The sequence below is a fragment of the Bubalus kerabau genome, chromosome 18 (genome assembly GCF_029407905.1).
Source record: "Bubalus kerabau isolate K-KA32 ecotype Philippines breed swamp buffalo chromosome 18, PCC_UOA_SB_1v2, whole genome shotgun sequence".
Classification (NCBI taxonomy): Eukaryota; Metazoa; Chordata; class Mammalia; order Artiodactyla; family Bovidae; genus Bubalus; species Bubalus kerabau.
The window spans coordinates 36,224,934-36,242,534 of NC_073641.1; the positions used below are offsets into that span (position 1 = coordinate 36,224,934).

A 17,601-nucleotide genomic window follows, 5' to 3' on the forward strand; every position below is an offset into this window, starting at 1 on the left:
TTATGCAGTCACTCTTACAATGGCACTCAGCCTTTCTGGGCCTTAGTGTTTGTACCCATATGCAAAATGAGTACCTACATTTTCCTAATCTACATATAGTCCAAAAATCTTAAGGATTAAACTGAGATAATGCCAAAGATTTTATCACTCTGACGGTTCTCTGAAAAGCTTATGATGCCGTGGTATTCTCTATAAATATCTATTTGCTTCCATTGTTATGTATGCTTTTAGATGTGTTATTTATATTGCTACCTTTTGATTTTAAATTGTTGCCAAGATGAAATAATGTATGAGCTCATCAGTGAACTGAATAGGTGCATTCTCTGGGCTTGCTTTTAAAATGTGAAAAGAAATGAATAGACACTTAGAGTGGAATTTTACTGCATAGGGAAAGAGATCAGATATTTGTAGTTAAATTCTTCTTCATAAAATGGTACACTAGGTACTCCATATGCGGTATAGCATTTGAGGACATCAACTAAGCTGTGGTTAAGTTCTGATTCTGCATTTTTCGATTGGGAAACCTTGAGAAATTAATTCATTTGAATACCCTGGGCCTCAGTCTTTATATCCATAAAGTAGGGCTATGTTTCAAGGTTAAAAACACATAATGGTTGTAAAATAGTTGGTATTGTTCCTGGGTCCCTAGGAAGCACACTATAAATACTAACTATTAACACTGGCTATTATTTAAAAGACTGTGTTCCCTTAAACTTCCAAGAAAAACACTGATTGGGGCCAACTGAATAAAATATATAGTCAGCTTTATGGCTTTGGTACAAAGATAAAGAGAACTGATACAAATTTAAATTGAACATTTTTCAATTTTGTTCATCTGTTTTGTTTAATTGTGTGCTTCAGGATTATGAAGGTAAGCACGGTATAACTGTATGAAGAAATTTAGTGTGACTGGGGACACAGCGTGAGAATCAGAGTCTTCATTGTACAAGTGATGCTCTGCTGGAGAGGTCATTGAATTTCAGAGAAGAGACACCTGAATCAGCAGCACCATGAGGCAAGAGTAGGAGGTAAGTGTCCAGAAAGACTTCTTAAATTTGAAAATGCCTGAGCTGAGTCTCTGTGGGAGGGAGGACTAGGGTGATGATTTCTAGCAAAGAAATAGGATAAAACAAGATGCAGAGACCTGAAAAAGTATGGCAAGTTTATTAATATCAGTAGGTGTCTGAATGCCCTGTAGGAAGGATTGTTTTGGAATGTGGTAAGAGAATGGACTGTCCAGGAAAGAGCTATGTAAAAGGATGTGAGTTCAGTCTTAAAAGCAGACCTTTGACAATATAAGAGTGAACGAATGGAGAGATAGGGGAGCATGGGCAGATTTAAAGCAACAAAACAAAACACAGACTCAGTCTGGATGTTGTTTCTATAGTTTAGGTGAAAATAAGGATGCCGTGCATTAAGGTATTGACAGACAAAGGGAAGACAAACCCAGGAGAGAGAGATTAAAGTGGTGGAAACAACTGGCATGTGAGGAAGAGTACAGGATAGAAGGTGGCTCACACATTTATGGGCTGGGTAACCCAGGGCACAAAATAGCACACCCTGTCCCTTAACATCCTTCAAGAATATTTTTCTGTTTTCTTCTATCATCTCCTAAAGCTTTAAAAAAGCATTACATCTTAAAGCAATTTCTGAGAAAATATTAGGTGTCGGTTTCAGAAATCTGAGTAAATCTTATTTCACCCATCCACTCTCAGATATGTTAGTACCTCTTCACTCTACATTAAAATTCAATTTCATCATTCTTTCTATGTAAGATATACTTAAACCAGTGTGATGTCTGAGGCAAAAATGCATTTTTAAAAATACTTCTTAACCTAAATTTAAGGATGTAGGTAAACGCTTTCAGATCAACACACTGTAATACCTGACCTGAATCTCATTTCTGGACCTGAAGTCCATTTCTCTGGACTTCAGTTGCCTCATTTATAGAATAAGTATATGTTGGCTTAGAATTTTGTTCTTAATTATTGGAACACAGAGAATGGGCTTCCATTTCCAGAAAAATGAACATACCTATATATAAACAAATACCATTCAATTTCAGAGAGGACTCTGGATCTTTCTTAACGTCTGTTTATGAATCTCGAAATAAAAGCCTCAGAGTTACATGGTCTATGAAAGTCTTCCTAGCAATCTGTGCTAAGTAGAATATGTATATGAAGAAGAAGAAGCCAAGGAATAGGAGAGAGTCAGAGAATGAGCAGAGGAAACTATGGTCCTATTCCTATCACGTCATTACAATAATTGCCATATCGATTGTTGTTATTATCTTCACTATATATTTGCATTTATTACTGGGATTTTCCTTTCCTATAGATTCTGACCTCTTGCTGTGGCCTTTCTCTATTTCACTTGGAAAAGATCCTTTAACATTTCTTTAAGGCAGGTTTAGTCTTGGTGAACTCTTAGCTTTTGCTTTTCTGAGAAGTTATTTATCTCTCTTTCAATTTTAAATGAAATCTTGCTGAGTATCAGACGTTACAGATTTATTCCATTCAGCTCATGTATTAAAATGCCACTCCCTTCTGGTTGGCCAAATTTCTCCATAAAAATTGGCTAATGGCCTAATGAGAGTTCCCTTGATATGATTTTTTTTTGTTTTTCTTTTGCTGCCTTTAGAATTCTCTCTTGAACTTTGGCCATTTTAATTATGATACATCTTGGTGTGGGTCTCTTTGTTTAGGAGTCTGTGATTCCTGTACTTGCTTATATGTTTTCTTCTTCCGGTTTGGGACATTTTCAGCTGTAATTTCAGCAAATATTTTGTTGACTCTTTTCTCTCTCTCTTTTCCTTCTGGGAGCCCTATAACTTTGATGTTGGTTCACTTGATGTCTCAAGGTCCCTTGAACTGTTCTCATTTTAAAATTTGTATTTCTTTGGGCTGTTCTGATTGGATAATTTCCATTATTCTGTCTTTCAGGTCACTTATGCTTTCTTCTGTATCACCTTATCTTCTATTAATACCTTCTAGCGTGTCTTTTATTTCAATTATTGTATTCTTCAGTTCTGACTGGTTCTTTTTTGAATTTTCTAGTTCCTTGTTAAAATTCTTGCTGTGTTCATCTATTTTTTTCGCTGGTTCGGCTAGCATTCTTATTGAATTTGGCAAAAAGTTCATTCAGGTTATTCCATAAAATGGGACAGAAAAATTCAAAGAACTTTTTGGCAGCCCAATATTATTAATGTTTTGAACTCTTTATCTGGTAAGTCGTTTATCTCTGTTTCATTAGTTGTTTTTTTGTTGTTTTTTTTTTTTTCATTTATTCTTTAGTTTGAAACAAATTCCTCTGTCTTCTCATTTTGCTTAACTTTCATTTCTGTGATGTTAGGTGAAACGGTTACCTATCTTGTCTTGAAGGGGTGTCCTTGTGTGGCAGTGTTCCTGTACAGTCTGCATGTGCCCAGTGGCTTTGGCGGGAGAGCTGGATCTTAAGTGAGCTCTAGTCTGTCTTCCCACAGGTGTGTTTTCAGATATCACATTGCTAGGAGATATAAATGGATATGGAGGGACTAAAGCCACAGCCAAGCCTTCTCCTCTGCTCAGTGGCCAATAGCACATTACTGGGGAGGGAGAGATGTGTTCAGGTACCAAGCTGCTGGAGCAAAAGCCCTGAGGGTTGAGTCCAAGCTGGTTCTGTTCTCTGTTGGTGTGTGTCCTGGCTACTTCCAGCATTAGCTCCTCTGCCCTAGGGGGAGAGTGCTGGAGCTGGGGCCAGAGTGGGCAGTGAACATGGTCTGGGGGCATGTGCTGGGCTCTCATGAGAAATCAGTCAGAGTCCTAAGCACTTTCTGTTTGCTTCCTCCACTTTGTTTCTGGAGTGAGCAAGTATGCATGTACTCTTCACGAGCAGAGTCTGTATTTCTTACAGCCCTGCTATCAGTCCATCCCACGGGTTTGCAAACCAGCTAAGGGGACTCATCCTCCTGGTTTCCAATCCCAAGGCTGGATGGAACTGCTCACTCCCCAGGGAGGATCTCCCAGACCAGGTAATCTCCTTCCTGCTCTGTGTCCTTCCTAGGGGCATGGGTCCTAACCCAGTTGCTTCCCTTCCCCTCTGACCTGACTTTGTGTGAATCTTTGTAACAGCCTTGGGTGTCTAAGAGATTTTCTACTGGATTGCAGTTTGCTTTCAGTGAGAATTGCTCCACATATCGATGTAGCTTTGAAGTGCTCGTAGCAGGAGGTGAGTTCAGCATCTTCCTACGTCACTGTCTTTATTTCTTCCTCGTTATCATCTTGATTTAATCCAATAAATTTTAATACAAAGAGTACTGTCAGGTTACCCTAAGTACTGGTGTCTCAGCCAGTTGCTTAATGTGCCTCTTTTTTTTAACTTATCATCTTAAGGTAAAATCTATTTCATGTGTCTAAATGAAAACCTAATTAAACCAAACCAAACAGTTCTTTCCTTACCAACCAGAGAAGAGCACGTTTCTCCCCTTGATTCTGCATGTTATAACTGCATGTTAATAACATCCCTGACCAATGGGCACAGAAATACTTGTGGCAGGTCACACTGGTGAAGATATAGGGTGGGCCAGAAGTGTGCTTACGGGTAAAGAAAGATATTGAAAGGTGCTTTTACATTTTGTTTTCTGACTTAATTAATCTGTCATTATGCATTATTATTTTAGTTACAAATTTAGTTTGTAACTGTCAGATTGGAACGATAGCTTTGAGAATGAAATGCTAGAGAACTTTGAGATGGTTTTTATGAAGAGAAGATGGAGGAATTTAAAAATATGCCCTACATCTACACTTGTGTTTTCATTACTGCATAACAAAATAACGATGTGCATTTATTTTTTTTCTCCAAAGCTTAGCGCTATGAATCATTTTCCAACTTGGGAGTTTTCAAAATTGAATCAGTTTTAAACAACCCATATCAAGTTCTTATTTGGTTATTTCTTTGGTAGACTACAGTTTTCATCTCTGTAAATCTAAAGTTAGTTGCAACTTTGATGTGATATTTAACTCTTGAATAAATGTCGTAAACAAATACAGTGACAGAATTATTTATGAATTTCAAAAGTTATATTTAGTATAAGATTTCTACCATTTTAGTAAGTTTGACATATTGTGGTTTTTATTTTAAAATGGAAAATGTACTTGGTTTCTCAGGATTCCCAGGATTTAGAAGTCAGTGAATCAACAAAACAAACAAGCAAGAAAAATCACTTATATGAAGAATACACAATCTATACAAGAATATGAAAATCACCAAGAAAAATGTTTCTCAGAGACTCTTTATATCCAGTTATCCAAAATAAGCCATTTAGAACATTCAGTTCAGTTCAGTTCAGTTCAGTTGCTCAGTTGTGTCCGACTCTGCAACCCCGTGAATCGCAGCACGCCAGGCCCATTTAAAACGTTAACATTTCTTTATTCTGGGCACATTTGTGTTTGGTGTTGCAAATAGTAAGGGTGAAATTTTGCGCATACCTGAATGCAATCAGGTATTCAGGAAGGGATAGACTTAGAAGACTTGCACTGGAAGGAATAGACTTAGTGGTTAAGGTCTGTGAAGCCAAGTTGCAATATATTCACACTGGCCACATCTCTTGCTGGTTGAGTGAAAATTGGCAAGTTACTTAATCTGAGCCTCAATTTTCTTAACTGTAAAATGAAGATAAGATTGCCTCTTTTTTATGAGATTGTCTTAAAGATTAAATGAGATGGCATACATTACCCCTTTCTAATGGTGCTATAGAACCCTAGGGCTTTCCTGGTGGTACAAGTGGTAAGGAATCCACCTGCCAGTGCAGGAGATGCATGTTTGATCCCTGGAACAGGAAGATCCCTTGGAGAAGAAAATGGCAATCTGCTCCAGTATTCTTGCCTGGGAAATTCCATGGACAGAGGAGCCTGGTGGGCTACAGTCCATGGGGTCACAAAAGAATCAGACACGACTTAGCAATTAAACAACAACAGCAAATAGGACTTTAATGTTATTGAAATGTTCTCCATTCCTCCTGTTCCTCTTATAATGTAAACACAGAGACTTTACCTATCTCACCCATCATAGCATTTCTTAGAACATTGCATACACATCGTAAATATTGTTATAGATTTTGAGTCAATGGGTTATCCTTTAATACCAGGCTAAAAAGATTTTGTATTGTTTTCTATAGCAATGAGAGCTATTGAAAGATTTTAACTGCAAGGAGAGGTAGATTGTGGTGGTAGTGAAATAAGAATCAAGGAATAGAAAGCTAACAGCATATTAAACACATTGTTGGAAGTTGAGGTAGTGACCTTTAGAGGGAGGAATAATTACTTAGATGTGATTTCATACAACTTTAGATAAATAAAGGTGAGTTTCAACTGTCCTCACCCTGAGATAAATAGCTCCACGTTAGCCACTATAATACTGTAAAGCAATTAGCCTCCAATTAAAATAAATTAATTACTTAAAAATAAAATAAAAATATTAAAAAAAGAATTCATTAGGAAAAAAAAGTCTTGCCTTTTTGATTTAATACTTTATAAAGACCTCACCATTCCTAAAATTTTTTACTCCAAAAGCTAAGTTCCCAAAACTTTCCTTTTTAATTAGAATGTAATCATGGTTGCATGGAAAGAACATTACTTGAGCTGAGTAGAATTACCACCGATTCATCAGGCTTCCTACTTTTGAGGAATGGGGGAAATGCTGAAGTGGCGTGGCTCTATGCATGTTGTGGTCTCTGTTTGGAAGTTTGCACATCCAGTCTGTTCCAGCTTGGCCCTTATTTGGTTGGAATTTATTGACCAAAGGACAAAGGGGCCATTTCCTATTTTGCTCATGCATCTGAGCCAAGGCTCCAGTGCCCTTAAGAATTCAACAGGAGCTCTGAATTTTGCAAAGTTTTGCCAAGTTCAGAACAAGACGAAAAATGAGCCATGCTGAGTAACTTGACCTTCTTATTTCTGGAGTTATTCAGTGTAAGAGAAATCTATGTAGTACTGCTTAGATTCAAAGCTAAAGGTTTCCAGCTATCACAGCAGATGTACAGTGATACACAACATCAGATCTTCCCTGTTCCTCTATTTGCCTGAATGGAGAGCAGTTTGTCTTAGTTTTCCCTAGTTAACCATATGAGCAACACTCTTTTGGAAAACACCTTCCTTCACCAACTGTACTATTAAGTCACTTTGACTTCTTTGCATCTTAGCAAGGAGTTTTTTTAAAAAAGTCCACAATTCTCTGTATGTTTACCATCTTTCATCACAATAATTTGCTGTTTCATTGGCATAAATAAGAGATGGTTTCCATCCCTGAGTTCACTTACGAAACCGCTTTGGAAATGATTCTCCCACCACACAGGCATCTCCTGTCCATTGATACTTCCATTTTTGAAAGGAGTGATAGTGAAGCTGAAACTCCAATACTTTGGCCACCTGATGTGAAGAACTGACTCATTGGAAAAGACCCTGGTACTGGGAAAGATTGAAGGCAGGAGAAGGGGATAGAGGATGAGATGATTGGATGGCATCACTGATTCAATGGACATGAGTTTGAGTAAGGTCAGAGAGTTGGTGATGGACAGGGAAGCCTGGCGTACTGCAGTCCATGGGGTCATAAAGAGTCAGACACAACTGAGCGACTGAACCGAACTGAGCTGAACCTTGTCTCCTCATGCCCCTGCTTATCCAAATCAGATTTCATGGGACAGCCCCAGATCTCCTCCTCTCAAATTATCTTTACTCCCTTGCCCTCCTGCTTCCATGATATGTATCAAAACAAAATGTTGACCTTAGTTCAATCCAACAGTCATCTGTTCCATGCCTGAGCTCATCACCTGAGCAGGTGCCATAATCTCACCAGTGTGGTGAGTGACCCTTCTTTAAACACATTAAATATTGTTTAATGACCTTAAGTATTGGGTGACCATTCAGCAATTTCTGGAAAGCCTACTGCAAGTTATTTTTCCCACCTACATCATTATTTTTATCCTTCTCATCCTTTTGTTATCTTAAATCTTCAGCATCTTTTTTCTTCTCATTCAGTCTTTGGAAGATGTTTAATAAATGAAAATATTTGTTTTAATAACATAATTTTTTAAAAACTTCTCTTTGAGACACATTGTAAATTTTATTTTGTATGCATTGACTCTATCAGAATGCCAAAGCACTCTTAGAAAATCATACATTCTAGTTGCAAACTAATGACAGTCAGTCATAGCATGAATTTTTCAGTAGGTCATTTGGTCACAAACCTGTTGTGACATACAGACGAAAACTACTCCCTTCCTTCCACAAAATCTAGTCTCCACTTGCATGCCTACTGCTTCTGCACTCTACATATACATGATGGACAATCCACCCATTGTCAACTCAGTTAATCCACTGATCTTAACCCCTCTCACCTGCTCATTGGCATTGTTCTGGCCATTGTCTCCCAGTCACCCCAATGGCTTCTGCATAGTCACTTTCTCCTTTTATGCTAAATCAGTCATGTGGGCAAAGCTTTTAATAATTTCTTCTTTCTTGTTCTCACACAGCCTCCACCTAAAGCTAATTTCTATGCAGCCCTTAACAGAAAATGTCCTGGATGAGTCATCTTCAGAAGCTTTTGTATTTTCCTACTTCCATTCTTCCTTGCATGGCTTCAATTTGGAAGTGCAATGACTGAGTCTTATATAAACATTTAAATCTTATGTAAACTTACATAAATGTTAAACTTTTAATAAGTTTTGAATTTTGAAGACAGTCTTTCCTTTCCACCCAGCTCCCTACAACCCAGTGACACATCAGTATGAGGTTCTCAGCCCCTGCGTCAAGTTCTCACTCTGCTTTGTGATTGGGGAGGAGGAGCATTTTGGAGGGGCTTGGCCACTGTCCTGGCATCCATGCTGTCTCCATCGTGACATGAAATGACAGGGGAGGAGGAGGACTTTTGGTTCCTTGTTTACTGGAAAGGGTGCTTTGGGAGGCTGGGTGATGTCCTGTGGTTTCTCTGTTCACATGGCTGCATTATCAGGAAGGAACTTGACCAAATAAAGATGAGACTCAGGAAAAAAGTGTCTTTATACTCTCCATAAAAATTTTACTAGTGTACTTTCTCACCCCAAAAGATTATTCCTTCATATTCTAAATGTATTGAAAGGGTCAATGAAAAAATGTTTATCTCATAGTATGACAGAAGCTCTGTGATCTTAAATTGAACTTGACAAAGTTTTTAATAAGAATTAAATGAAAATTAGGAAGGATTCACATTTAATGCCTTGATCTACTTGAAATTTTATTCTATTTGTGATTATATTGTGATATTTGAAGGAAATAAGACCATAAACAAAGTAAACAGAATTTATCTACATTTGTTTCTCTATATTTCTGAAAATAATAGCACAGATTCATACCCATATATGTTCAGGCTCATATTTATCTGTATTTTTTCAACACATTCCCTAACTCTGTAGATTTAGAAATTTATAAATTATTTTTTGAGCAAGAATAATTCATCCTCCATCCTGTAGCATGAATGCTAATGTACTTATGAGTATTGTTGATATTATAATTCCTCAAGAAGCCTAATATAAAAGTATACCTCATAATTAGCCTATCAAAGTAATATTTCATTTCAGTGTACTTTAACATATTATTCAGAACTCTGTCTGTCAATCCACAGATAAAATGGGACCCTTTACTGTGTTTGATGAATTTTTTAGTAATTCTGGAAGGCGTTGAACTAGCAAAAAATGCAGCTTCTCTTAGCAAACTGAGAGCTGATGGTAGCATCTGTGGAGTTTGTGACCTATTCTTTGCATGTAATCTATTTGACAGTTGACTTACTTGACCAGATAACTGTACACAACATCTGAGATCAACCTTTAAAAGTGAATTAAACATCACCATGTTGCCATCTTTTATAAGTAAAAATACCCTTGCACAAAAATCCAGCCTTGGAAGATGTTTAATACATGAAAATATTTGTTTCAATAATTTATAATTTTAAAAAATTTCTCTTTGAGACACATCTTAAATTTTATTTTGTATGTATTGACTCTATCAGAATGCCAAAGCACTCTCAGAAAGCCATATATTCCAGTTGCAAACTAATGACAGTCATAGCATGAATTTTTCAATAGGTCATTTGGACATAAATCTATACTGGCCAATATTCTGATAAATGTTCTGAAAATAACAGAACCACACTGGAAAAAAAAATTAAGTGGGAAAAAATTAAGTATTAATGAGAAGGAGAAGCAGCTGGAAGGATTTTAAGTGTGTTCATCCACTTTGGAAAACAGTTTTAAATTCTTAAAATTAAATGCATGCAGTATTTCTTGTTATTCAGAAATTCTGTCTATCTCTGAGGATACACTCACAATTGCTTATTTGCATTAGGATTTGAAGACAAAGATTCTGTAGCAGAACTGTCTGAATAGTAAAAGAAATTGAAACAAAAAGCAAAATTCACAAAGGGCTGAAAGAATAAATGAAGCATGAAATTTTGACTCATTATATTTAAAATTGAAATAGAAATATTACTCAGCAATGAATATGAATAAAACATAGCTACATGCAAGATTAAAATTTAATAGTAGAACATATTTTAAAGTAAATGTGTTTATTTTACAAGATTATATAGATTATAATTCATTTACATGAATATTAAAATATGCAAAATAAAGAAGTGCCTTATTCAGGGATACAAACATACTTCATAATATTCTAACAATGAGCAATTGTTATAAATGCAGAATTGAGAATAGTGGAAGAAGGGAGGGAGAGTGAAACAAAATATTCAGGTGTCTATTGTGTTTTTACTTTATACCTTGTATATAATTTGTAAATATTACTTTGTAGCTATTTTGTATTTAGGGTAAAGATGGTAAAGAACTCACCTGCCAATGCAGGAGATGTAAGAGATGCAGGTTCAATCCCTGGAGAAGGGCACAGCAACCCACTCCAGTATTCTTGTCTTGAGAATCCCTTGGATAGAGGAGCCTGGAGGGCTGCAGTCCATGGGGTCACAAAGAATCAGACATAAATGAAGTGACTTAGTACACAGCACAGCACATTTTGTGTTTAAGAAAAATAAATTAAGCAAGTTTCTCTATTTAGGTTTGCAATCTGAGCTAAATATTCTCAAGGATAAGGAAACACTTCCCTACTGCATGATTTGATCTCCTATACTTCCTTATTTTCTGTCCTCTAGGCTGATGTTCAGCTATTGCAGGAACATCAACCAGAGATCAAAAGAACAGGGATTGGATTGTCTTCTACCGAGATGATTAGTTTCCTGAGGCAGTGTTCTATTAATAGATTTCAAAGAACGGTCCAATAGCACACACTTACTCTTTAGTATTATCCTTTGCTTTTCCTTTCCATTACACAAGTTGACAATAGGATTGAAGTGGTAAGTCCCTAAATGTCCTTCTCTTCCCTGTGGGCCAATCAGATCAGGTCAGTTTAAAGGGTTAGATTGTTCACTTGACCCATCACTATGTGCCGCAGGAAACAAAAAGCACCGGTTGAAACAGTGTGGAGGATGTGCAGGCAGCTACTGCTAATACTATTAATAGAAAAACAACTCATTGTGGGTGGAGTAGCAGATTGCCTCCTGTGCTGGACAAGTATCTGGATATTCTCAGGTCCCATTTCCCTCTGGACTCTGCTATGTATTTTTGCAGAACAGGAATCTGCAGATAGCATTTACCAGCCTCCTATGAAAACTCAATTCATATTAGGTTCTGCAAATAAGAGGCACTAGTGAGAAAAGGTAGGGGAATTGGATTACAGTATTGTGGTGGATACGTTGAGAGTTGTGTGATTCTTGACCACAGGAATCTGGTAGAGGTCATACCTTTGATAGATCCCCACTTTGATGGATATGACCCCTCTTCAGCAATCCAGGAGTGAGCGTGACAAATGATTCTAGTAACAGCACAGCAGCGGGGGCAGGCTAAAGGGTTCTAGCCCAGTAGTTCTAGCAGCCTCACGTCATGTGTCATGCCTTCTTCCTTTTGCTTCCGTAGCTTCCTCGTGTGGAAGTTGTGGAAGTCAGTGTGACAGCAGGAGGTTTCCACATCTTCTCAGTGTTGAGGTTGTGCCCGTGCACAGTGATGCTATATAATGGGCATGTCTTGTCGTGATCATTACAAACACCAGTGTCTGAAATGTAAGTATGAAGTGGTACTGAATCAGCAGAGGATACTTTTGAAAGGTCATCTAAAGATAAATTTATGCTTCCTTTAGGAGATCCATTAAGAGATTCTCCATCAGCCTCATCCAGTCCTCTGAAACTAGCATCTTTTAACATATCCAGCTCAGCTAACATGTGCACATAAAATGCAGTCTGACTGAAGGAAGGATAAAATCTTTCATCTCAAGTACTCAGAAAGGCTCAACAAAAGATAACAGAAAAAGATTATCGAGTGAAAGGTACAGCAGAAGATCTTGTAGATAACCTTCTTTGAAGCCGAAACGGAAAAGGACATTTGTCATGACCTACTGTGCTGTGCACTTCTCTCAAAGATGAAGAAGGATTCCTAAGGGCTTTGTGTGAGGTCTTCTTGTATTTATTGCTACCTCCTGGAGATTTCCAGAACAAGATCATGTGATCTTTGTCAGGAAAATCCTTGCATGGGAAATCCTTCTTCCATTAATAAATCAACTCAATGTCCTGATTATATTAATCAATATATGTTATGGATGATCTGTGATTCTGATTGAAAGTATGAGGACTTTATGAACATCATTAAATTGAGTGACAATATTGGAGAGCTAGAAGCTGTCAGAAGTAAAGCAGCAGAAAAATTACAGTATCTTCGATCTCTAGATACAGCTGGTAATGATATCAACACCATGAAAAATTATGTAAAGTTTAAAAATAAAATAAAATTAAAAAAAAACAAATAAATAGCTTATTATTTGTAAAGAAGTATGTGGTTCAAGAATACAATGGTTGCAGTCAGACAAATAAATGAAACTGGCAGCAAATTTTGGGAAACTTTGCATAGTTCCCCGGGACAGCATTCTTTTTTATTTTATTTTATTATTATTGTTATTTTTATTTTTTTTTACTTTACAATATTGTATTGGTTTTGCCATACATCAACATACATTCTTATAGGCAGTGTGAACTCCAATTTTTTAAAGATTACATGCAGCAAACTGGAGATCAGGTACATCTCTTCTTCTGAATGACAGTGAAAGGATACCAGGTTATAGACCAGTAGTGGCTAGAAGTTTTATCAAGTCGTCAGAGAGATGGAAAACATCAAACCAACCACACCAAAGATTTTAAGTGCAGCTTCTGTTGGAATTTATGAACAGTATTTATTAGAAAGGCATCTCCAAGAGTTACTGTTGATGATTATTTGGTGGGAAAGTTAGCAAACACTTTTAATCATGAAGATCAAACCCATGAAATCTCTAATCACATTCAAAGGAAAGTTTATGAATTGATCCCACCTCCTTCTTTTTGTTCCTTACTCTTCCAAAACCTATGTAGCCAATTCCTTGTGTTAAATTTATGTTTTGAAACTTACTGGGTAGGGAGAAGGCCGAAGATCTTCTTTTGTGGACCTTGGCTCTTGGTATGGACACAAAGAAGAATCTGAGGTCTTACCTGTGGCACAAACAAGTTTATTGAAAAATAACAGAAAAAGCAGAAAAAAACAAAAAGAGCACCTCAAGGGAGAAGTGGACCCAGCCAAGAGAGGCACTGGCACAAGGATGATGAGGTAGGAGGTAAGGGGGTTTTAAACACAGGGCTTTTACATGTTCATATAGGTGGGCGTGAACTGACAGTTTTGATTGACAGTTACAAGTTACGTAACAACAGGCTCCATTGTGCTTGTCTTTCCCATAATGTAGTCTGTTATAATCAGATGTATGTATGTATAGAATATTTATGAACCCTTAATGGGCTCCTGGCTGCCTAAGGTCACTTGAGGACACAGCTGTGCATCAAGGGCATGAGTGCCCAGCTGGAGAAGCCCTGTGGTTAGTTGTATCCACTGTATGCCTAGGGCACATGGGCAGTAGTTGAATAAGTCTCTTGGATTATTTTGTAGCATATCCGTGAGCTCTCCTGGGCCTTACAGGAGATTGAGAGTGTGTCTGGGGTGAGGTTTAGAGATCGGCTTGCATCCTTTTCCCGCTAGGTCACTCCTCAGTTGCTCACGTCTAAGTTCTTAACAGAAGTACCTGGTGTGTTTTCATTTCCCTTAACCAGGCTCAGATGATGTCACTGATGTTTTCTGTTCCAGTTGGGCTGAGGCTCTTGCAGCACCACTTTGCCTGGGTCTGAGAAGTGAAGGCATCTGCCTGCAAGTGAGAACAGGCATTTGGGTGTAAAAAAAAACAAAAAACTAGAAACTGGAGAGTTCTTTGTGGATGTGTCCTTCTTAGTATCTCTTTATATATTGTGAATTTCTAGGAACTAAGAAGCCATATACACTATGACTGTATCCCCCAAAACAAATGGCAGCAAAATATTTGATATAAGATTGGTGTTAATTATTACACTATGAGGTTGAATTTTTTTTTTTAATTCAAAGAAATATCTTTTCAGTTCAGTTCAGTTCAGTTCAGTCGTTCAGTCGTGTCTGACTCTTTGCGACCCCATGAATCGCAGCAAGCCAGGCCTCCCTGTCCATCACCAATTCACGTCCATTGAGTCAGTGATGCCATCCAGCCATCTCATCCTCTGTCGTCCCCTTCTCCTCCTGCCCCCAATCCCTCCCAGCATCAGAGTCTTTTCCAATGAGTCAACTCTTCACATGAGGTGGCCAAAATACTGGAGTTTCAGCTTCAGTATCATTCCTTCCAAAGAAATCCCAGGGCTGATCTCCTTCAGAATGGACTCATTGGATCTCCTTGCAGTTCAAGGGACTCTCAAGAGTCTTCTCCAACACCACACTTCAAAAGCATCAATTCTTTGGCACTCAGCCTTCTTCACAGTCCAACTCTCACATCCATACATGACCACAGGAAAAACCATAGCCCTGACTAGACGAACCTTTGTTGGCAAAGTAATGTCTCTGCTTTTCAATATGCTATCTAGGTTGGTCATAACTTTTCTTCCAAGGAGTAAGCGTCTTTTAATTTCATGGCTATAGTCACCATCTGCAGTGATTTTGGAGCCCAAAAAAATAAAGTCTGACACTGTTTCCACTGTTTCCCCATCTATTTGCCATGAAGTGATGGGACCAGATGCCATGATCTTCGTCTTCTGAATGTTGAGCTTTAAGCCAACTTTTTCACTCTCCACTTTCACTTTCATCAAGAGGCTTTTGAGTTCCTCTTCACTTTCTGCCATAAGGGTGGTGTCATCTACATATCTGAGGTTATTGATATTTCTCCCAGCAATCTTGATTCCAGCTTGTGCTTCTTCCAGCCCAGCGTTTCTCATGATGTACTCTGCATAGAAGTTAAATAAGCAGGGTGACAATATACAGCCTTGACGTACTCCTTTTCCTATTTGGAACCAGTCTGTTGTTCCATGTCCAGTTCTAACTGTTGCTTCCTGACCTGCATACAGGTTTCTCAAGAGGCAGGTCAGGTGGTCTGGTATTCCCATCTCTTTCAGAATTTTCCACAGTTTCTTGTGATCCACACAGTCAAAGGCTTTGGCATAGTCAATAAAGCAGAAGTAGATGTTTTTCTGGAACTCTCTTGCTTTTTTGATGATCCAGCAGATGTTGGCAATTTGATCTCTGGTTCCTCTGCCTTTTCTAAAATCAGCTAGAACATCAGGAAGTTCACGGTTAACATATTGCTGAAGCCTGGTTGGAGAATTTTGAGCATTACTTTACTAGCATATGAGATGAGTGCAATTGTGGGGTAGTTTGAGCATTCTTTGGCATTGCCTTTCTTTGGGATTGGAATGAAAACTGACCTTTTCCAGTCCTGTGGCCACTGCTGAGTTTTCCAAATTTGCTGGCATATAAACAGAGGTTTTGAACATAATGATGATTAAAATGATTAGAAGGCTTTTGAACTCTTCCTAAGCTACATCTCTAGGCTTAATAATATTATTTTGTAAACTAAAGTCTGATCATTATAATGAATTGGGCATTGAAAAATAGATTTCAAAATTTGACTATAAAATTCATTATTTCAAGACAAGAATCAATGATGTGTACATTACCTCCTTTAGGAGACATTGACAATCAAGAATGAAATTAATAAATGATTGTCCCTATTTTTGTATAATCTATTCTAGGGCTCTCTACTTTAGATTATTTTTAAAATCTAATTCCCCTTAAGTTTGTAGGCATCAAACCCCTTCCTACTGTATGTAGTAAGGGTCTTACACACAAAGGCAGAGGCAAGTTCTAAAACTAATCCTAGAGTGTGATTTTAATTTCTGCTACTGTTTTCCAACCTTAAAAATGTTCACATATCTTTCTATTTCTGCAGGGTAAGTGAGAATAGGGGAAATCACGACAAAGTGCTATTTGTGGGCAAGTTTTGGGAAAGCATAAAAAGCATGGGAGTTACTGAAGCTGGAACCTACTTGTCTACTCTTTTCACAGAATCATCTAAAAATAGCATGCGTGACAACATATCTCCAAAGAGATGTATTAGTAAAGATGTTCTGGAATTCTATCCAAGTTCATGAGAATCTTTAAAGATGAGGGATTTCTGAACACAGAAGATTCTGAATTCCCAAACATTGTATTCAGAAACACTTAAGCCCTAAAAGTCAGAACTGTAAAAATAGTGACATGAAGTGAGGAGCAATGGATAAAAAAATAGCATGACCCGGATCAGTGGCAAGAAATGTCAGGAAGTAGAAGTACAGTTAAATAAGACGAACCTCATTGTATACTTTAAATCAATGAGGACCAGCCACTGAGATCATTAAAATCTTCCATAATGGTTACATTGTTCCTATAAACTTGAGCAAACCCAAACTAAAAAGCCAACGAGAAAGATCTATCACTTTAGTTTCTGAGCATAGTAAACTGTGATATCACAGTTAAAATTTTTGGACATGAGCTAAATAGCATAAAAAGTAAAATACTGCATGTCTTCCATTCTCCCCGTCTCCTACCCACAAGACTCTTAGTTCTGTGCTACCAGTGTGAGTTAATTCTTGCTGGGGATAACCAAGGAAGGTTGCAGAGAGATGATTATATTTGAACTTGGTCTTTAAAAACATACAGAACTTGGAAAGTATGAGAAGAAGAAAAGACAAATCAAGTAGCACACACTTTAAGGGAAACATAAGCAGTATTGTTTTATGAAAAGATTCAGTACCTGTTTGGGAAATACAGGAAGTACCTGAAACAGGAAGAGAAAGAGGATAGAAAATATTTATCTTTTTATTTTGAGGGCAGGACATGGAATTTGGGACAAATTAATAAGGAATCTAAGGATCCCAGAGAGTATGTCAGCAGTGAAAGAATGAAGAAATTCTGGTAGTCACATTGAGTGTTAATATTTTAAGGTTAGGAACAAAAGTATCTGCTGTATTAGAAGGAATTACCTGGAGGGGAATATTCTAGATAAGTTACTTCTTTTATGGTCATGCATTCTTTCTGAAGCAAGAAACATAATATGATGTAACCGAATGAGCACGAAAAGAATGCGGCCAAAGCCAGAGAACTGAAATATTTGGCATCAACTGACTTGCCTG

General features: G+C 37.6%; 1 pseudogene; it reads left to right on the forward strand.

Moving 5' to 3' along the window:
- Window positions 1-1,404: 1,404 nt before the first annotated feature.
- Window positions 1,405-14,119, forward strand: LOC129633377 (sorting nexin-13-like; annotated as a pseudogene).
- Window positions 14,120-17,601: the final 3,482 nt, after the last annotated feature.